The 22,109-nt window shown below is 40.1% G+C and overlaps 3 non-coding genes across 3 annotated transcripts; all 3 read left to right on the top strand.

Moving 5' to 3' along the window:
- Positions 1–8,886: 8,886 nt before the first annotated feature.
- TRNAC-GCA (transfer RNA cysteine (anticodon GCA)) lies at positions 8,887–8,958 on the top strand. Its single transcript has one exon. It is a non-coding gene; the product is annotated as a tRNA-Cys (tRNA).
- Positions 8,959–17,331: 8,373 nt separating this feature from the next.
- Positions 17,332–17,403, top strand: TRNAC-GCA (transfer RNA cysteine (anticodon GCA)). The gene has a single exon. It is a non-coding gene; the product is annotated as a tRNA-Cys (tRNA).
- Positions 17,404–21,294: 3,891 nt separating this feature from the next.
- TRNAC-GCA (transfer RNA cysteine (anticodon GCA)) lies at positions 21,295–21,366 on the top strand. The gene has a single exon. It is a non-coding gene; the product is annotated as a tRNA-Cys (tRNA).
- Positions 21,367–22,109: the final 743 nt, after the last annotated feature.

The following is a 22,109-nucleotide window of genomic DNA, read 5'->3' as shown; positions in this document are numbered from 1 at the left end:
GGCTTTCTCTCTGTCAGCTCTGGAGGAAGGTCCTTCTCGTCAGTCTTTCCCTGGACTAGGAGCAGAGGAACCCCAGGTCCAAAGGGTGTGCTTTGTTCCTGGTACGTCTTTCTTGGTGGTATGAGGCCCCCAACTCTCTGCTTGCTTCCCTTTCCTTTTATCTCTTGTAAGAGAAAAGGTGGTGTAGGCCACACCCCAGGGAAACTCCATTTACGTTGGCTCAGAGATGTAATGTTAGTAAGTGTGTCACAATCCCACCATAATCCTCTTTAACCTAAAATTACAATCACAAAATGGAGAATAACCACATAGTACTGGGAATCATGGCCCAGCCAAATTGATACATACATTTGGGGAGGCAGGTATAATTCAATCCATGACACATTCATCCAAATTTTAAAAATTCAGATCTGTTCTAGTGCCACTTTAATGGCCATGAATGAGCCAGATCAAAATAATTCGAAGCCATATTTCAGACAAACAAGGACCAGGGCTTAAATCCTGATTCTGCCTCCTACCTGACTTGTACTTGTTAACAAGCTACTGAGTCTCAGTTTCCTCACAACCAGGGCCCTTCTAGAGATGAGAAATATAATACCTGAAATGAAAGATGAATGGATGAGGTCAACAACAGAGTAGACATTACAGGTGATAATGTTATTGAATGTGAAAACATAGCAATAAAAGCTACCAGAATGAATCTGAGAGAGGAAGAAGACAGATAAAAAGATCCCAAGTGAGGTGTGAGACAATGCCAAGCAGTCCAGTACATATGCATATGAATTCCAGAAGAAGAAAACAGTGGGCAAGAAACAGTAAAAATATTTGAAGAAACAATGGCCCCAAAATTTTCACCAAATTAGATGAAAACTAAAAATCCACAAATAATAATTTTCAACAAATATCAAGCACAGCAAGCATAAAGAAAACTGTACCAAGGCACAGCATAATAAAATTGCTGGAAACCAGTGGTAAAGAGAAAATATATTAAAAACAGTCAGAGGTAGGAAAAAATATAATACACACAGAGGAGTAAAAGCAAACTTTTCATCAGATGCCAAGCAAGGTAAGAAGTTAAAGAGGAACATCTTTAAAGTGTTAAAAGAAAAAAAATCATTTTTTACCCAATAAGTTCTATTAAAAAAAAAAAGTTCTATACTCAGTGAAAATACCTTTCAACAATGAAGGTCGAGCAAATATATTTTCAGGCCAAAAAATGAGGAGAGAATCCAACAGCAGACATGTCCTACAAGAAATGTTAAAGGAACTTCTTCAAGAAAAAAGAAAATGTTACCTAATGAAAACCTGGGCTTGCACATAGTGATGAAGAGTGTTAGTGTGACGGTTAAGATTGTGTGTCAACTTGGCTGGGCCATGATTCTCCGCTATTTGGCAGTCATATGATGTTGTAATCACCCCCATGATGGGATCTGCTGAAAGGGAATTTGCTTGAGCTTGTGGCCTGCATCAAATATAAATGGACATTCTGGCAAGGCTGATGGCTTTTGCTCACTCTGGATCCTGCAGCTGGCTCCTGTTTATCTGACATCCAGTTCTTGGGACTTGAGCTAGCAGCTTACCCATGGTTTTGCCTGCCAATCTTGGGATTCATCAACCTTCCCAGCCTGTGAGCAAGAGTCCTGCTCTCTGACCTACCAATCCTGGGTTCGCCAGCCCCTGTGGCTATGGGAATCAGGAGAAGCCTCCAGCCAGACCCACAGACTTGGGATGTTCCAGTCACCAGAACCACATGAGCCGTTCCCTTGATATAAATCTCTCAGTATATATGTTTATACTCTTTAGTGATTTTGCTTATCTAAAGAACCCAGCCTAAGACAGCCAGAAATGGTCAATATACGGGTAAAGAACAAAGACACATTAAGGAGTCCTGTGAAGATGCCCACATGGCAAGGAATTAAGGATTCCTGCCAATAGTCGGTGAGGATCTGAGTTCTCTTTCTAACAGCCAAGTGAGTAAGCAGAGTGGTTCCTCCAGCCCCCATCAGGCATTCAGATGACTCTAGCCCAAGCTGACATCTCATCTTATGGGAGAATCTTGGGTCAAAATCCAACAAACCCACTCCTTGAGTTTACTGAACCTCCAAAACAACATGATATGATAAATATTTGCTGTTTAAAGAGACACACATGAGATCATATGAGTCAGCATTAACTCGACTGCAAGTGGAATTTTCTTATGCAAAAATATATAATTAATACAGAGTAACTCTCCCATCCATACTGACATGCCTTCCTTAGAATCAGTCTGTCCTCTGAGACTGACTTGGGAAGATAGAAGAAAGACAGTGATCTGGAGATGAAAGAGAAAGCAAAAAAAAAAAAGGTTTTAATTGATGTGGGCATGGATGGAGGGGGTGTTACAGGGAATCCATGAGGGAGGAGATAAGTCAGTAGAGGGGTAGAATATATAAGAAATATATAAAATATCAAATATATAAGAAAGCTGAAGTAAAAGTTGGACGTTCAAATGTTTTGAACAGATGTGGAATTTGGAGGAGAGATGTAAGAGAAGGTTGTCTTGGTAAACCACACTGCGGGTTATTGTTGGAAAATGATCTCAACTGAAATTCTGGCAGTGAGAGCTCTAGTCCTTGTTCAGCAAGCAGCACATCCTCTCTGGTCTTCAACTTCTGCCTGTGCACAAAGACAGGCACAGACTTTTTTGTCTCACGTGGAATCTTTGGTGACATTCCAAGCTGCTGCCAAGCTGCGGAGGTGTGTATTTGGAAAAAGAGGAAAGTTATGGCAGTAAGGGGGTCCATTTACAGTTAAACAGGACTAACTGCTCTCTGCTGAGTCAGAATGAGCAAGCTAAGAGTAAGTGGAAATGTAAAGAAGCACTAATTGCATATTGCCCTAAACTAAAACAAGTATAGCTCAGTGGTTCAGCGATTGACTGTAGCTCAGGAGGTCCCTGGCTCAAATCCAGATGCCCCCTTTGAGGGTTTCCTTTTCCTCTTTGAGTCCAAATTCACAATGTCAAGTTTTTCAGAGACCACATCCTAGTCTCTTAAAGAAAGAGGCTTGCCGTTGTTGTTAGAACCCATTGCCATTCAGTTGATTCTAACTCATAGTGACCCTATAGGACAGAGAAAAATTGCTCCATAAGGTTTCCAAGAAGCCACTGGTGGATTTGAACTGCCGACCTTTTGGTTAGCAGCCAAACTTTTAATCACTGCACCACCAGGGCTTCGTTGTTGTTAGGCGCCATCGAGTCGGTTCCAACTTATAGCCACACTATGTATAAAAGAAGGAAACAATGCCCAGTCCTGCACCATCCTCACAATCGTTGCTATGTTTGAGAACATTGTTGCAGCCATTGTGTCAATCCATCTTTGAATGTCTTCCTCTTTTTCACTGGATGTCTACTCTACCAAGCATATCTTTCTCCAAGGACTGGTCCCTCCTGATAATATGTTTGAAGTACATGAGACCAAGTCTTGACATCCTTGCTTCTAAAGAGTATTCTGGCTATGCTTCTTTCAAGACAGGTTTATTTGTTTTTCTGGCAGTCCATGGTATATTCAATATTCAAAACAGAAGGCTAGATTGAGTCTATTAATCAGCCTCTTTATGTTCAACTGCTATTATTCAGGGTTCAGTCAAGCATTCATCACTGTACTGAAACCCAAAGAAAATACCTAATCCACTCCCAGCACCCACTTTGAAGGACTGCTTACCAGGAACACACTGGTATCAATTTCTAAATCAGCCTGAGCCCAATCAGGAGATAAAAACTTCAACAGTTATTTTAACAGAGAGAATTTAATATAAATATTGTAATTCAGGAATTACAGAGTTGAAAGGGCAAAAAGCAGAGAGTATCGTGCTTGATAAAGTCAGCAAAAAAGAGGAGGACCTCAATGAGATAGATTGACAAAATGGCTGCAAAAATGGGCTCAAGTGTAACAATGATTGTGGGGATGATGTGGGACTGGGCAGTGTCTAGTTCTATTGTACGTAGAGTCACTATGAGTCAGAACCAACTTAACGGCACCTAATGACAACAAGAAGTATCATGGAGACAATCGCTGCAACCCAGGCCTGGGAACTAATAGAAGAGATCGAATGTATTAACAAGGTAGAAATTTTAGGGAGGATCCCCGTGTAAAGGGAAACCAGACCTCTAAGGAGGTGCCAGTGTCCCAGAGAAGGCTTGATGAGGCTGGTCTTGCCAGTGAAATGTGCAATCTGGAGTCACTGGTGCTACTGGAGTGAGCTGTCACTGCTGGGGTTACACTGACAGAAATACACACAGAGAGGAAGAAACAAGTGCTCTCTTCTTCCTATGCCCTGAAGTCTCCTCAAGTGCCCTGTTGGCAGGACCAATCAGAAACCACCTAACAAAGAACTGTAGGGGGGAAGAGTCCCAGAGCAGCTTCACAAAGCAGAGTACAGAAGGGTGATTTGGGGGCTCAGAGGAAATACTTTCTTCAATCATTACTTCAGAATACTCATTTCAACACCAGATAAAAGGGTTAGGTATACACAGGATGATGGACAGAAGGTCAGCCTATGCCCTAGAGTGTGGCTTTATGGGAAGAGCTATGATCCAGAATTCAGACATGTGAGTGTACGTTCTATCTTGGAGAAGCTGCATGCTTGGCCAGGCCACTGGTCATCTGGAGTCTCTGTTTTAAGGAGCTCACCACAAACAAACAAAAACCAATGCAGTGTCACTATAGATCCGTCCAGCTGACAGGTGAATGCTCCCCCAGATTACTGTCCTCATCCAGGAACTGAGAATGATGAAGCTGCAGGGCTGAGGGAAAAATGAACCTGTTGCGCCCTGTAAGGTAGGAAGATGAGTTAGCAGAAAAGCAGGCCTGGTCACTTTAAGGAAACCCATCCTGACGGATCATCTGTGCCAGAGCCTGTGGGTGTGGCTGCACAGTGGAAGAGTGGTAATTGTCCCTTGCTAGCATACCAGGGCGTATAGCTCAGGGGTAGAGCATGTGACTCCAGATCAAGAGGTCCCCAATTTAAATCTGGGAGCCCCCTAGAGTTTTAGTCAATAAATTGGTAAAGGAGTTCCATTCACTTCTCCCCTTGCTGAGTCTTCCTGAGCAGAGAAGCTCAATCTCAGGTGATGTGTTCATCACAGCCCCTACTCCTCTGGTCTTCCCACTCTCCCCTCTCTGGCCTGCATGCTCTATAAGATGTACTTTGAGATTCTGGCTGAGTATGAGGACTCTGTCCTTTGAAGGCAGTCAGAGAAATCTGAGATCACCTACAGTGGAGCAATGGTTCAACTGCTGACTCTTTTGTCAATAGTGGCAAGGGGAGCCAGAAGATAGTTCAATAACACATTCATTATTTTGAAAACAATAACAGCCAACTTAGAATTCTATACCCAGCAAAACTATTCTTTATGAACAGACAAAGCTTAGAGAGTTTGCCACTAACAGACCCTCACTAGAGAAAATTCTGAAATATACACTTTAGGTAAAAGTAAAATGATTCCAGATGGGAGATCTGAGATAGCAAGAGAAATGCTGAACAAATGCATTGGCATGTGTACAGTAATTCTAAAAATCATTGATAATGTAAGACAATATTAATGTCTAAAGTTTGGAAGTTTTTTTAAAGATGGAACAAAATACTGATAAACAATAACGTGTAAATAAAGGGGCATTTTTGTGTTTTTTTTTTTTTTTTACAGTTAAAGTGTCAGAAGTTCTTTCTATAGTTTGGGAGAAAAATATAGATATTGGTTAACATTAAACCACCTCCCCCCAAAAAACAAAAAACACACCTATTGTCGTTGAGTCAATTCTGACTCATAGCAACCCTACAGGACAGGGTAGAACTGCCCTGTAGAGTTTCCAAGAAGTGGCTGGTGGATTTGAACTGCCTACCTATTTTTTTTTTTTTTGGTTAGCAGATAGCTCTCCATAGCTCTTAACCACTGTGCCACCAGGCTTCCTGATTAACATTAAACTTTTTAAAATTTGCATGCAGAAATTTCTATTACAGCATTTTAAAAATTGTGGTTTTGCACTTTAAAAGAGAATGGAGGATGTGGGCTAGTAGAGAAAGCAAATGAAATAAGAAAAATCCCAGTTAATACTAAAGAAGGCAAGAGACCCAAAAAAAAAAAAAAAAAAAAAATCAAAGAAACATGAGACAAATGGAATGCAAGTCCTTGGGTCAAGGTTCAAGAGTCAGGCTGGATGCTTCTCTTGACTCAAGTAGCAGCAGGGGCTAACGAACCCAAATCAGCAGGTCGGATGGCAGGCCATAGGCTGACTAATCCCATCAATAGGCAATTTGATAGCCAGCTTAAGTCCCAAGAACGGAAGGTCGGATGATGACAAGGTGGATTCAGGGTCCAGGGCAAGCAATTGAGCTTTGCCAGAACATCCATATATATATTGGATGCAGGCCAAAACCGAGGAAACTCCCCTTACAACTGATTGGTTGATCACATCAGATCACATCATATGGGATGACTACATTATTACATAACCACCAAATTACATCATTACATAACTGCCAAACTACATCTTTACTTAACTGCCAAACTACATCATTACATAACTGCCAAGCCACTAAGAATCATGGCCCAGCCAAGGTGACACACAACCTTAAACATCATAATCCACCCTTTGTCAACTTGGCACCTGTACACATCTCCTTAAACCATACACAATCTGTAAATAAAGACAATTACTAAGTCATATTTGTTCCTAACACGATACAATGAACATGTGTACAGCTCAAAACACACTAGACCCATTTACATCTTATGTTTTATAATTGAAGAAAACAAAAAATAATTGATGCAGACATACAGAAAGAAATACTCATAACAATTACAGTCCTTGTTTCTGCAACTGGTCATATGGCTGGAACTGTTATTTAGAAAAACCTTCTTCCACACCCATTCCATGTTCCCTTTAGCCTCAACAACCACCTCAGCTGGTCTTGGATCTTTGCCTGATGGGGCGACTCAAACTTTCTTTCTTCAAGAGTCTGGACCATTAGTAGTCATGTCAGAACTGAATTCCTATAGTTTTCCATTGATTTTAATCACGGGGCATGGTAGTATTAAGAAATCGCCTAAGGGATCCCCTGTATTCCAGACTTTTTTTTTTTTTTTACCTCCATTATGCAGCATCAATCCGATTTTCCTTTTGTAGTCAAGGTCAATCACACCGGCCAATACAGTAACTCCTTTCATTGGCTGTTGATCCAGAGGCATGAGGAGCCCAAAGTGACAAGGTGGCATTCTTAACTTCCAGTAAGATGGACTCTGTGTTGTGTCTTCAGGTGGGAGCATTCCTCCCTTTGGAACTAATACCTCTAGACCAGCAGAGCATAGGATTGTGGGAACAGAAAGCAAAAATTTTATGAGTTAGTCACTATGGGTAATAGTGAGTGGTGCCACTCCCACCTCCATCCTTTTATTCCTGGAATCATGAATCCTCGCTTTGGGAGAAACAGCACCACATATTGGATGCTGGTTTATAGCATATGCAGCCTTCTGGACAACATTGTCCCAACCCTACAAATTGTTACCAACTAGCAGGTGTCATAATTGTGTCTTTAAAAGGCCATTCCATCGTTCTATCAAGCCAGCTGCTTCAGGATAATGGGGAACATGGTAAGACCCATTGCCTACCTCATTTATTTGAAGTGTGTCCCTTGATCTGAGGCAATGCGGGATACCATGACAGTGGATAAAGCATTCTGTGAGTCCACAGAGAGTTGTTTTGGGGGAGGCATTGTGTGCAGGGAAAGCAAATATGTATCCAGATGCAAGTGTCTATCCAGTAAGAATGAAACACTGCCCTTTCCATGATGGAAGCAGTCCAGTGTAATCAACCTGCCACCAGGTTGCTGGCTGATCGCCTTGAGGAATGATCCCATATCAAGGATCCAATGTTGGTCTCTGTTTGCTGGCAGATTGGACACTCAGCAGTGGCTGTAATCAAGTCAGCCTTGGTGAGTGGAAGTCCATGTTGCTGAGCCCATGCATAACCTCAATCTCTGCCACCATGGTCACTTTGTTCATGAGCCCATTGGGCAATGACTGGGGTGGCTGAGGAAAGAGGGTGACTAGTTTTCATAGAACGCATCATCTTATCTTTTTGATTGTTGGGAACTGGAGTGGAGTGGGGGTTCCTCCCAGGGAGGGTGTCTAACCAGGGCTAGGTGTGTTCTGGGTTGTGGATGAGAGCAGAAGCACTGGGCTATTAAGGAGCAGTCCCTGGCCACCACTCAAGTGCCCTGTCTCAGCGACTCTAGCAGGCATATGGTACCAAGACAGCTTTCCTGTGAGTCAGAAGGCTCTACCTAATACCACCACCATCACAGGCAAAGCCCAGTGGTCTTGGGTATGAGGATCAGGAGAAAAGGAAGAGTGCAGAGGGTGGCAGAGAAGTGCAAAAACAACAGAGCTTAGTAGGTTGAATCAGGCATATGAGGGAAGTAAGAGAATCGGTGTCCTGAATAATTCTTGTTCCAGACTGACTCCTACATGATTCTTGCGGGGAAGCAGGCAGGGCCACTGACCCATCTGGACCTCTGAGCCCTGGGTGGGAGGACAGAAAAGGGACTATGATCATGCTAAGTTATCAGTGGCAATAGACCTTGCAGTTAGCACCCCACTGCAGGAATTAGAAGTGAAGTTTTGAAGGAGAGAGATTCTGGTAAGGGAGCTACCTGCCAGGCAGGTGTTTAATGTGATGAATGTTCACAGTGAGCCAGTGAGTGAGCAGTGAGTCATAGCAGGGAGGAGCCAGGCTGCAGGGGAGCAGGCACCACTTTAAGGACCCAATGGGAGAGTGCAGGAGCAGCCATGAGTGAAAGGACTGCGTGGTGTCTGTTACAAAGGTATTATTTTGTACTACTCACATCACAGAGGGTATAGCTCAGGGGTAGAGCATTTGACTGCAGATCAAGAGGTCCCCGGTTCAAATCCAGGTGCCCCCTGCCAAGTCACATTTTAGATTCTAAAGCCACAGATTTGTGCTTTTCCCCTTGCCCCCAAATATACTCAAGAGCTGAAATGAATCCCCTTCACGCTCATCTGTGGAGCCTCCCTGGTGTGGGTGGTGAGTCTGACCTGTCTCTGGCTTCTGACCAGGGCTATAAACCAGTTCTGCCCAGTTCAGTCATGGCTGAGAAGGCACCACTGGAAAAGACCCAATTTTTTTTTTAATTTGGGCCCACTGGAATCATAACCAGAAAGGGAAAAATTTATAGGTCAAAGCCCTGCTAGAAATTAAGTCTTCCTTCTAGGAAAAAACAAAAACCCATTGCCGTCAAGTTGATTCTGACTCATAGTGAGCCTATAGGACAGAGTAGAACTGCCCTACATGGTTTCCAAGGAGCACCTGGTGGATTGAAACTGCCGACCTTTTGGTTAGCAGCTGCAGCTCCTACACCACTGGGGTTTCCCTTAGAAAACAAGGGTAGCATATATGTTGCATAGCAACCAAATCTCTTGCCCATAGGATTCTGCACAGAATGGCAAACAGCAGTGCTCACCTCAAAGGTGGTGGTCGACCATGTCACCTTGAATATGTTTCACTCTCCTCACTCCTAGCAAGAATCCAAGCTCACACATCAGGCTTCAGAAAGGGCTCATTACACCTCTTCCAAGTCTCCAATTCCAGTCTTTTGACCCTTAATTTTTCCCGTTCCAGTTATAATTCCACATTACCCGAATATTAAAAATTTCATGTCTGTTCTGGTTCCACTTCACTCCCCTTGACTGAGCTGGATTGAACCAGTTTGAAGCCCTACTCAGACAGACAAGGACCAAGGCTTAAATCCTGATTCTGACTCCTACCTGCGTTGTATTTGTTAGCAAGTCACTGAGTCTCAGTTTCCTCACAAACAGGGTCCTTGCCAGTCTTAAAGGAGTAGGCCACATGACAGCAAACAAAGTTAGATCACATTTGCATTACACTATCTCTGTACATTTCTCACAAGCAGTAAAACCAGGAATCCTGGTCTCAAGCTGCCCATATCCAGCTATAGTCAGTCCAGCTATGGTCTGTATCTTCTTGCCTTATGTACTTGCCTTGGTTGATTATGCTTCTGTTTGCGGCCAGAGTGAGTGTATCCATGAAAAGCCCCAAAACAGGAATGTGTAGAGCCTGCACAAAATCATTTCAGAGAGGCCACTGCTTCCTGCAGTGCACAGGCTTTCTTGTCACCCTTTCCAGATGCACTCTTCTAAGGGAATCAAGTGCTCCCTTCCAGGTCCTACAACCTCTGCGGTGATTTCCCTTTCAGAGATACCTACATCCTCTCCCATACTCAGTAAAGCCAAGCCCAGACCAACAGGACCAAAAAAAAAAAAATTTTTTTTTTTTTTTTGACCAAGGGTCACCCTTAATCTTTAAGAGAGGAGAGGGCCCCAGAACTTTTTCTTCCAGGAGTGTCTTATTTCTGTGTACATTCATGAATGCAAATAGGTATGTGGTGATAGGATGTTCCAACTCCACCAGCAGTAACTACACCCCAATGTAAATGCAAATTGCTTAGGGCAATGACAGGTACATATTTGGTGCAAAAAAATACTACCTCCCCTCTACCCTCGTCCTTATGTTTGGACTCCAATTTCATCTGCAGCTATTAGCAATTTCAAATTATAACCTCCAGTCATACCAACCTTTTTGCCTTTTGTGGAGGAAAAACTCATTTAGTGGATTAAATTAAAAAAAAAAAAAAAAGGACTAGCTACCTAGACTTTTGATAATAGTTGCAGAACATGAAGAATGTAATCAATGTCATAGAATTATTGTAGAAATTGTTGAACTGGCAAATGCTTTGTTATGTATGTTTTCACCACACACACACAAAAAAGATAACTAAATGTTTAAAGCAAAAATAATAGCAATGTATCTAGCAGGGCCAAAAGATACGGAGGCCCGTGGATTTAGGGCCGTCTGGGAAGAGGTGAGAAGGAATAAAAGTAGAAACACAAAGCTTACACTGGCTGCATGAACCAAAAAAAAAAAAAAAAACTCTCTTCCATAGTTTTCCTTGTGCTCTACTTTTTATTTCCTGGTAATACAAATAATTTGTCTTATTTGGTTATACCTGAGCTGTCTAACAGGCTGCCACTAGCAACTGTGGCTATTAAAATTAAAATAAATTAAATTTCAGTCCCTTAGGCTCATGGGGTCATCATGAGTTGGAATCAACTCGATGGGCCTCTTGCTAGACTCATTTCAAGTGCTCAACAGTCATATGTGGCAAGTGGCTACCACACCAAACAGAGCAAGCATAAAACATTTCCATCATCACAGAAAGGCCTATTGGATGGTGTTAGGTTATGTATTTTTGACAAACTTTGTATTTTTAGTATGATATCTGAATATATGATCAACTTTCTTTAAAAAATAACTTGGGTTTTTATTATGGGGTTTGTAACATACATAAAGATAAGCTCTATGACAATAACAAAAAACATAAAATAGGGGAAGTGAAAGCATACTGTTGTAAGATTCTTACACTACAAGTAATGTGGTATAACATTAGAAGGAAAATATGAAAAGTTAAATATGTACTGTAAACTTTAGATAAATCACTAAATGAAAATAGCAAAAAGCGTAGCTAATAAAATAATGGTGGGGATAAAATGGAATAATAAAAATACTCAATACAGAAGCTAGGAAAAAAGAACGAAGAATAGATGAGACTACCAGAAAACAAATAGTAAGATGGATTGACACGGTTGCTGCAACAGTGGGCTCAGGCATAGCAATGACTGTAACAATGGCAAAAGACCAGGCAGTGTTAAATTGTGTTCTGCACGGGGTCATTATGAGTCAGAATCAACCCAACGGCACCTAACAACAACAACAAGGTTTAAATGTAACCCTATATATAATTGCATTACATGCAAATGGTCTAAACACTCCTATTAAAAGGTAGAGATTGTCAGACTGGATAAGAAACCTACATGCTATCCACAAGAACACCACTTCAAATATAAAGACATGAATAGTTCAAATAAAAGGATGAAAAGAGATATACCATGCACACTCATCAAAAGAAAAATGTAAAGGCTTTTTTATAAGTTTTCAAAATGAGGAATGTTACCAGGAATAAAGAAGGAAATGATAAAGACAAAAAAGTCAATTCCTCAAGAAGACATATCAATCCTATATATGTATACCTTTAATAACAGAGCTTCAAAATATATGAAGTAAAAACTACTCATATTTGAGATTGGATCTGGGTTTGTACCTGAAAAAACAAGCAAACACTCAAGAAGTCTAATTGAGAATAAACAGGAAAGACAAATGAATAACACGAGGAAGGAAAAATAGGAAAAGGCTAAATCCATTTTTATAACACAAGAAAATTCTTTGTACTGCTTCCTTCTATTCACTTTTAAAATCAGTGTAAAACAGATTATTTTTGAAGGAAAAATGAATACTAAAACAGACCCAAGAAGGAATGGAAAACCTGAATACACCAATAATGAGTGATAAAATACATTTAAAAGAGAATTAAAGAACTCTTCCTCACAAAGTCACCACACCCAGAAGTTTTGGAGGCAATTTTTAGACTGACAAACAAGTTTGCTTAATTTTTAATTAAGAATATTTCATTCTTGTGCTATATATGATGTTCTAAACTACAGAACTATATGGAAATCTCTCCAAATCATTCTAGGAAGCTTGCATAATCTTGATACATATTTTTTAAAAAGACTGCTGTTGTTGTCAGGTGCCATTGAGTCAGATCTGACTCATAGTGACCCTGTGCTCAAAAGAACAAAATGTTGCCCAGTCCTGTGTCATTCTCAGAATCATTCTTATGCTTGAGCCTGTTGTTGCAGCCACTGTGTCAATCCATCTCATTGAGGGTCTTCCTCTTTTTCGCTGACCCTCTGCTTTACTAAGCGTGATGTCCTTCTCCAGGGACTGGTCCCTCCTGATAACATGTCCAAGTATGTGAGATGAAGTCCCACCATCCTTGCTTCTAAGGAGCATTCTGGCTGCACTTTTTCCAAGACAGATTTGTTTGTTCTTTTGGCAGTCTATGGTATACTCAATACTCTTAGCCAGCACCACAACTCAAGGCATCAATTCTTCAGTCTTCCGTGTTCATTTTTCAGCTTTCACATGCATATGATGCGATTGAAAACACCATGGCTTGGGTCAGGTGCAACTTGGTCTTCAAGGTGACATCTTTGCTTTTTAACACTTTAAAGAGGTCTTTTGCAGCTCATTTGCCCAATGTAATACGTTGTTTGATTTCTTGACTGCTGCTTCCATGGGTGTTGATTGTGGATCCAAGTCAAATGAAATCTTTGACAACTTCAGTCTTTTCTCCATTTATCATGGTGTTGCTTATCGGTACAGTTGTGAGAATTTTTGTTTTCTTTATGTTGAGGTGTAACTCATATTGAAGGCTGTAGTTTTTGATCTTCATCAGTAAGTGCTTCAAGTTCTCTTCACTTTCAACAAGCAAGGTTGTGTCATCTGTGTAACACAGGTTGTTGAATCTTCCTCCAATTCTGATGCCACGGGCTTCTTCATATAGCCCAGCTTCTCAGATTATTTGCTCGCAAACAGATTGAATGAGTATGGTGAAATGATACATGCCTGACACAGAAATTTCCTGACTTTAAACTGGGCAGTATCCTCTTGTTCTGTTCGAACAGCTGCCTCTTGATCTTTGTACAGGTCCCTCATGAGCACAATTAAGTGTTCTAAAATACCCATTCCTCATAATGTTATCCATAATTTGTTATGATCCACACCGTCAAATGCCTTTGCACAGTCAATAAAATGCACGTAAACATCTTTCTGATATTCTCTGCTTTCAGCCAGGATCCATCTGACATCAGCAATGATATCCCTTGTTTCACGTCCTCTTCTGAATCCAGCTTGAGTTCCTGGCAGTTCTCTGTCGCTGTACTGTTGTAACCGTTTTCAAATAATCTTCAGCAAAATTTTACTTGTGTGTGACATTAATTATATTGTTCAATAATTTCTGCATTTGGTTGAATCACCTTTCTTGGGAATAGGCACAAATATGGATCTCTTCCAGGCAGTTGGCCTGGTAGCTGTCTTCCAAACTTCTTGGCATACACGAGTGAGCACTTCTAAAGTTACATACATTTGTTGAAGCATCTCAATTGATATTCCATCAATTCCTAGAGCCTTGTGCGTCACCAATGCCTTCAGTGCAACTTGGACCTCTTCCTCCAGTACCATCAGTTCTTGATCATGTGCTACCTCCCAAAATAGATGAACCAAGTATTTTTGGTGCAGTGACTCTTCCTTCCATCTTCTTTTGATGCTTCCTGTGCGATTTAATATTTTCCCATTGAATCCTTCAATATTGCAACTCAAAGCTTGAATTTTTCTTCAGTTCTTTCAGCTTGAGAAATGCTGAGAGTGTTCTTTTCTTTTGGTTTTCTAACTCCAGGTCTTTGCACATGTCATTATAATACTTGTCTTCTCAAGCCACCCTTTGAAATCTTCTGTTCAGCTCTTCTACTTTATCATTTCTTCCATTTTTTTTAGCTTCTCAACATTCAGAGCAAGTTTCAGACTCTCTTCTGACATCCATTTGGGTCTTTCTTTCCTGTCTTCATATATGATGCCCTTGTTGCCTTCCACAACTCATCTCATCTTAGGTCATTAGCGTTCAAAGTGTCAAATATATTCTTGAGATGGTCTCTAAATTCAGGTGGGATATACTGAAGGTCATATTTTGGGTCTCATGGACCTGTTCTAATTTTCTTCAGCTTCACCTTGATCTTGGATACGAGCAATAGAACATCTCTTCCTCAGTCAATCCCTGGCCTTGTTCTGATGGATAATATTGAACTTTTCAATTGTCTCTTTGCACAGATGTAGTTGATTTTATTCCTGTGTATTGCATCCAGTGAAGTCCACCTGTATAGTCACCATTTATTTTGTTGAAAAAAGGTATTTGCAATGAAGAAATTATTGGTCTTGCAAAATTCTATCATTCACCCTCTGGCACTATTTCTATCACCAAGGCCACATTTTCCAATTACAGATCCTTCTCCTTTGTTTCCAACTTTCACATTCCCATCACTAGTAATTACCAATGCATTCTGATGGCATGTTCTATCAATTTCAGACTGCAGAAGTTGGTAAAAATCTTCAAATTTTTCATCTTTGGTCTGGGTAGTTGATGTGTAAATTTGAATAATAGTCATTGTCTTAGGCTGGGTTCTCTAGAGAAGCAAAACCAGTAAAGCATATAAATATATAGAGAGACAGATTTATATTAAGGAAACAGCTCACACGATTGTAGAGGTTGGAACATCTTAAGTCTGTGAATCAGGAGAAGCTCCTTATTTCTTATACTTTCGGAGCTAATATTGCCAAAAAACCAAACCCAAACTCTTAGTGTAAGAGTGTCTGAATTACAATGCCAGCTCAATTACCAACCTTGAGAGGTGTCTGAAACTAAAGTGAGCACATTCATTGGGAAGAAATGGGATCCCGAAACTTGGGGGAATGTCATGGATTGAATTATGTCCCCCCAGAAATGTGTGTATCAATTTGGCTGGGCCATAATTCCTGGTATTTTTGTGTGATTTTCCTACACATTGTAAATCCTGCTTCTATGATGTTAATGAGGGAGGATGGGCTGCAGTTGTGTTAGTGAGACAGGACTCAACCTACAAAGTTGGATCTTGTCTTGAGGCAATCTCTTTTGCCATATAAAAGAGAGAAGCAAGCAGAGAGATAGGGGGACCTCATATCACTAAGAAAGCAGTGCTGGGAGCAGAGTGCATCCTTTGGACCTGGGGTCCCTGCATGGAGAAGCTCCTAGTCCAGGGGAAGATTGATGAGAAGGCTGACAGAGAGAGAAGTCCTTCCCCTGGAGCTGATCCCCTGAATTTGGACTTTTAGCCTACTTTACTGTGAAGAAATAAATTTCTCCTTGCTAAAGCCATCCACTTGTGGTATTTCTGTTATAGCAGCATCAGATAACTAAGACAGTCATATTAAATGGTCTTCCTTGCAGGCATATGGATATTATCCTATCACTGACAGCGTTGTACTTCAGGACAGATCTTGAAATGTTCTTTTTGATGATGAATGCAATACCATTCCTCTGCAAGTTATTAATCTCAGCATAGTAGATCACATAATTATTTGACTCAAAATTGACAATACCAGTGCATTTCAGCTCACTAATGCCTAGAATATGGATCTTTATGCATTTCTGGTCATTTTTGACAATTTCCCATTTTCCTAGATTCATACTTGTACATTCCACATCCCAATTATTAATGGATATTTGCAGCTGCTTCTTCTCATTTTCACTTGTGCCACATCAGCAAATGAAGGTCCTGAAAATTTGGCTACATCTATGTCATTAAGGTGGACTCTGCTTTGAGGAGGCAGCTCTTTCCCAGTCGTCTTTTGAGTGCCTTCCAACCTGAGTAGCTCATCTTCTGGCACAAATGTTTCACTGCTATTCATAAGGTTTTCACTGGCTAATTCCTTTCAGAAGTAGACCGCCAGGCCCTTTTTCCTAGTCTGTCTTAGTGCGGAAGCTCAGCTGAAACCTGCACTTCATGGGTAACCCTGCTGGTGTTTAAATATCAGTGGCACAGCTTGCAGCATCACAGCAACACACAAGCCCCTAAAGTACAACAAACTGACAGATGTGTGGTGGACATAAGACCAGCATATAACAAGAAGAAATCTATAGGCCACTATCACTTTACAATAAACTAAATAAATAATAGAAAATCTTATCCAAAGGTACTAACCACTTAGCAAAGAAGGGCTCAAAACACAACTGCAATGATGGCTCAATATTAAAAATTGATTTCTATAAAGCAGGAGCTCTTTGAATTCCAGAACAATTAGGCTCAGTGCCCAGTCCAGCTATACTGAAATCTGGATTTGCCCTTGCCCACTCCCCTTCCACCAAATGCTGGGACTGCACCTTTATTGGCCACTTGCCTGCCCAGGAGTAAGCTAAGCCATTGAGAGCCTTCATCACAGTCCAGGAAAAGGAAACCAAAAGAGTGAGGGAGAGACGGAGAAAAATTTAAAAAGACAAAGTATTAGATATTGAGGAGAATGGGTGGAGTTCATCTTGTGACCCAGCAATAGTAATAATAAGGGAGGTGGTGAGAAGTGCTCGGAGAAGAGGGCTATTCAGATGGGCGAGGTAGGAAGACTCTGGAGGAGAAAAGCAGATTCTGACAGGTGTAAAAGTGGGTTAAGAGGAGAAGCTCAGGTAGCTCCCTAGAGAGACACTGGATGATGATGAAAGCACCTTGGGTGTGACAGCAATTATGAAAGAATCTTTACTAAGGAAGGATGGGCGTGTGGGGGTATAGCTCAGTAGTAGAGCATTTGACTGCAAATCAAGAGGTCCCTGGTTCAAATCCAGGTGCCCCCTGTGTCATATCTCTTTTACTCCCTGAGACAGCTAGTATAAGTACAGCTCCCTGCTACCCTATACACTCGGCCTCATGTAGCCAAAGTTTCCAACAAGTAGTAAAGACTTAAGTGTTTCACTTATAACATTTTCCATATGTTTCATATCTACCTCAGCCATAATCATTTCCTGGAGGAGTAGAGGTGTCTGCCCTAGGCTTCCTCAGTGTTTCCCTTGTGCCTAATTATTACCATCAGGATTTTATTTGTTTATACCAAGCTTGCTTCAAAAAATAGAATTGAGGCAGCTCCCAATAAAACTTCAAAGATCAAACAAGAAAAGGCAAGCACTGAACATTTAAGAGAGGAGGTAAAAGGAAGTAAATAACTATTCCAGAGAGCCTAGGTTAGGACAAGTTACTACTGGTGTATACAAAACCTATCTCTGAGCTCCCTGATAATCAAACAGAAGTGAAATCACACCAGTTCATCAAGTGTGAAAACTATTTCATTAATGCTGAAAAGCAGCAGACGTTTACATGATAGGTCTATATAGACGGAACAGTGGTCAGTGTTGGGAGGGCAGCCATGTACGGTCACACAGCTTTTGAATTATGAATCCACAAACTACATTTCCCCAATGACTAATGTTATTGAGAATCTTTTCTTGTGCCTATTGTCCATTTGTATTTCTTCTTTTTTAAAAAAGCAATATTTTACTGAGTTTTTGGTGAAAATTTACACAGCAAATTGTGTTCCTGTTCAATGATGTCTACACAAATTATTCCACAACATTAGTAGCATTCTTCACAAGGTGTCAACATTCTCATTTATTTCTGTTCCGATTGTTCCATTTCCAGTAATCTAGTTTCCCTGCCCCCTTACCTTCACATCTTTGCTATAAAGTAATTGCTGACAATTTGGCCTCAGATAGGTGATTTTTTAAAGAAGTGCAATACTCATGGGTGATGTTCTTTATTTTGTGAGCCAATTTACTATTTGGCTAAAAGGTGACCTTGGAGGATAGGTTCAGTTCAAGGCTTAAAGAGCATCTTAGGACAAGAGTCTCGGTGAGTCCTCTAGTCTCTATCAGTCCAGTAAGTCAGAACTTTTTAAGAATTTGAGGTCTGTTCCAAATTTTTCTCCCATTCTGTCAGGATTCATCTATTGTGGTCCTGATCAAAATTATTGGTAGTGGTAGTCAAGTACCATCTAGTTCTTCTGATCTTGGAGTAGAAGAGGCCATGGGTTCGTGTAGACAGTCCTATAGACTAGTTTCGTCACAGAGTATCAGGTTTCCTTCTTTCTCTTTTGCTGTGAATAAGTAAAGATCAGTAGTTGTATCTTAGATGGCCACTCAGTATATCTTCATTGGTGAAATGTCTTTTCAAGTACTTTGCCCATTTTTTTTTTTTACCACATTCTGTTAGTGTGTTCATCTGTTGATGAACATTTGAGCTCTTTCCACCCTTTGACTATTGTGAATAATACTTTTCCCATTTTTTAATTGGGTAGTTTGTTAGTTGTTAAATAATTTTTAATATTAATTACATGTTGAAACGATAATATTCTAGATATGTTGTGTTAAATAAAATATATCATCAAAATTTATTTCAATGATTTTTTAATGTGGTGACTAGAAAATACAAAATGATATATGTAGCTTATATTTGTGGCTGACATTATATTTTTAATGGATAGTGCTGCTCTAGAAGATGAAGCGTGATCTTCAGATATAAAACCTGAGTGGTGTCACTAATCAGTGGGCAAACGGTGGATTATACAATAAATGGTCCTGGGAAAATTGATTTCCTAAAGAAAAACATAATGTACTACTCCTGTCTCATTCCATAAAAAAAAAAAAAAAAACTATGGATTTTTCAAAGTTAAACTTTTGAATTTAAATTCAAAGTTAAACTTTTACAAGAATATGTACATATACATAACCCAGGAAAGGATTTCTTAAATGCAACCCAAAAAAAGCACAAATTATAAAAGATAGATAAATATGAGTTTATAAACATTTTTATTTTTATATGACAAAAAATTTATAAACAAGAGACTCGAAATTTTGCAACACATATGATAAAGATTGGATATGTATCTAGTATGTAGAAAGAACTCATCTAGATCAATGCTATAGACCTATAACTAGGGTCAAATCTTAGCATGTTCCAGGAGGCACATATACTCTATAACTCAGGATGAAATGGCTTACACACCTAAAAAAATACAAAGCTTTGCTAATATATATCCCCAGAGTGAGCTGTGAGACAATATCAAGTAGTCCAATATATATGTATATGAAGTCCCAGATGAAGAGAACAGTAGGCTAGAAACAGCAAAAATATTTGGAGAAATAATGGCTCCAAAATTTTTCAAATTGGAAGAAAACTAGAAATCCACAAATAATAATCTCAACAAATCCCAAGCACAATAGGTATAAGGTAAAGCATAGCTAGGCACAGCATAATAAAATGCTAGAAACCAGTGATAAAAAGGAAATACATTAAAAAGAGTCAGAGACTGGAAAAAATATATATTACACACAGAAAAATATAAAAAAGCAAACTTTTCATCAGAAGCCAGGCAAGGCAAGAGGGTAAAAAGGAACATCTTAAAAATGTTAAAAGGAAAAAAAAAGAAACTGTTATTTCTTTACACAGTGAGTTCTATACTCAGAGAAAATACCTTTCAACAATGAAGGTAGAGCAAATATATTTTCAGACCAACAAAAATGGAGAGAATTCAACAGCAGACATGTCCTACAAGAAATGTTAAAGGAAGTTGATCAAGAAGAAAGAAAACTTTGCCTAATGAAAATCTGGGTTTGCACAAAGTAACGAAGAATGCCAGAACTGGTCAATACATGGGTAAAGAAAACAGACACATTAAGAAGTCCTGTGAAGACGTCCACATGGTGAGGAATTGAGAACTTCGGCCAACAGTCAGTGAGCAACTGAGTTCTCTTTCTAACAACCAAGAGAGTAAGCAATCTTAGAGTTGTTCTTTCAGCCCTCCTCAGGTATTCCGATGACTCCAATCCAATATGACATCTCATCTGCAACCTTAAGAGAGAATTTTGGGGCAAAATCCATCTAAGCCACTCCATGAGTTTACTGAATCTCCGAAACAACATGATATAACAAACATTTACTTTTTAAAGATACACACATAGGGTCGTATGAGTTGGCATCAACTTGACCACAACTGGCATTTTGTTACGCAGCTATAAATAATTGATACATAGTACCCCTCCTATCCGTAGTGACACACCTCCCTTAAAAAAAAAAAAATTTTTTTTAGGATCAATCAATTCTCTGAGATTGACTTGGGAAGACAGATGAAAGAGTGACCTGGTGATGAGAGGGAAAGAAAAAAAAATTTTTTTTTTTTTTAATTAACTTGGGCATGGATAGAGAGGGAGTTAAAAGGGAATCCCTGAAGGAGGAGATACGTCAGAAGTGAAGGATTGAATAAATGAGACAAAAAGCTAAAGCAAAAGTTGGAAATTCAAATGCTTAAAAAAGATAGGACTTTGGAGGAGAGGTGGGAGAGAAGGTTGTCTTGGTCCCACGCTGTGGGCTGTTGTTGGAAAGTGATCTTTACTGAAATTCTGGCAGTTAGAGTTCTAGTCCTTATTCAGCAAGCAGAACCTCCTCTCTGGTCTTCATCTTCTGCCTATATACCAAGCCAAGTACAGGCTTTGTTGTCTCAAATGGAACCTTTGGTGACCTTCCATGCTGGTACCAAGTTGTGGCAGTGTGAATTTGGAAAGGATGGATAGTTATGGCAGTAAGGGGGTCCATTTAAAGTTGAACAGGACTAGTAGCTCTCTGCTGAGTCAAAATGAACAAGCTAAGTTTAAGCGGAAATGTAAAGGAGTACTAACTACATATTGCCCTGAACCAAAGGGGGTATAGCTCAGTGGTAGAGCATTTGACTGCAGATCAAGAGGCCTCTGGTTCAAATCCAGGTGCCCCCTTTGAGGGTTTCCTCTTCCTTTTTGAGTCACAGTATTGAATTTTCCAAAGACCACATTCTAGTCCTCTTAAAGGAGGAGACGTTGTTGTTGTTGTTGTTAGGTTCCATCAAGTCAGTTCCGACTCATAGCAGCCCTATGTACAACAGAATGAAACAATGCTAGGTCCCCCATATTCTCACAATCATTGCTCTGTTTGAATCCATTTTTGCAGTCACTTTGTCAAGCCATCTCATTGAGGGTCTTCCTCTTTTTCATCGGCCCTCCACTTTACCAAGCATGATGTCATTCTCCAGGGACTGGTTCCGCCCGATAACATGCGCAACATGAAAAGAAGTCTTGCCATCCTCACTTCTAAAAAACATTCTTGTTATAATTCTTCCAAGACAGATATGTCCATTCTTCTGGCTGTCCATGGTACATTTAATATTCAAGGAAGGAGGCTAGATGGAGTCTATTAATCAGACTGTTTATGTTCAATTGCTATTATTCGAGTTTTAGTGAGGCATTCAGCACTGTACTGAAGTCCAAAGACAAGATCTAAGCCACTCCCCATACCCTCTTTGAGGGACAATTTACCGGGAACACACTGGCATCAATTTCTGAATCAGCCAGAGTCCAATCAGAAGATTAAAAACTTTACTAGTTATTTTAATAGAAAGAACTTAATATAAACATTGTTAACCAGGAATTAGAGACTTGAAAGGGTAAAAAGAGAGAGTAAGTATCATGAATACATTTGCTGC

Source organism: Loxodonta africana, chromosome 3 (assembly GCF_030014295.1).
Source record: "Loxodonta africana isolate mLoxAfr1 chromosome 3, mLoxAfr1.hap2, whole genome shotgun sequence".
In the NCBI taxonomy this organism is placed as follows: Eukaryota; Metazoa; Chordata; class Mammalia; order Proboscidea; family Elephantidae; genus Loxodonta; species Loxodonta africana.
The sequence above is the reverse complement of the archived record's forward strand: the minus strand, read 5'-3'. Positions and strand labels throughout refer to the sequence as shown.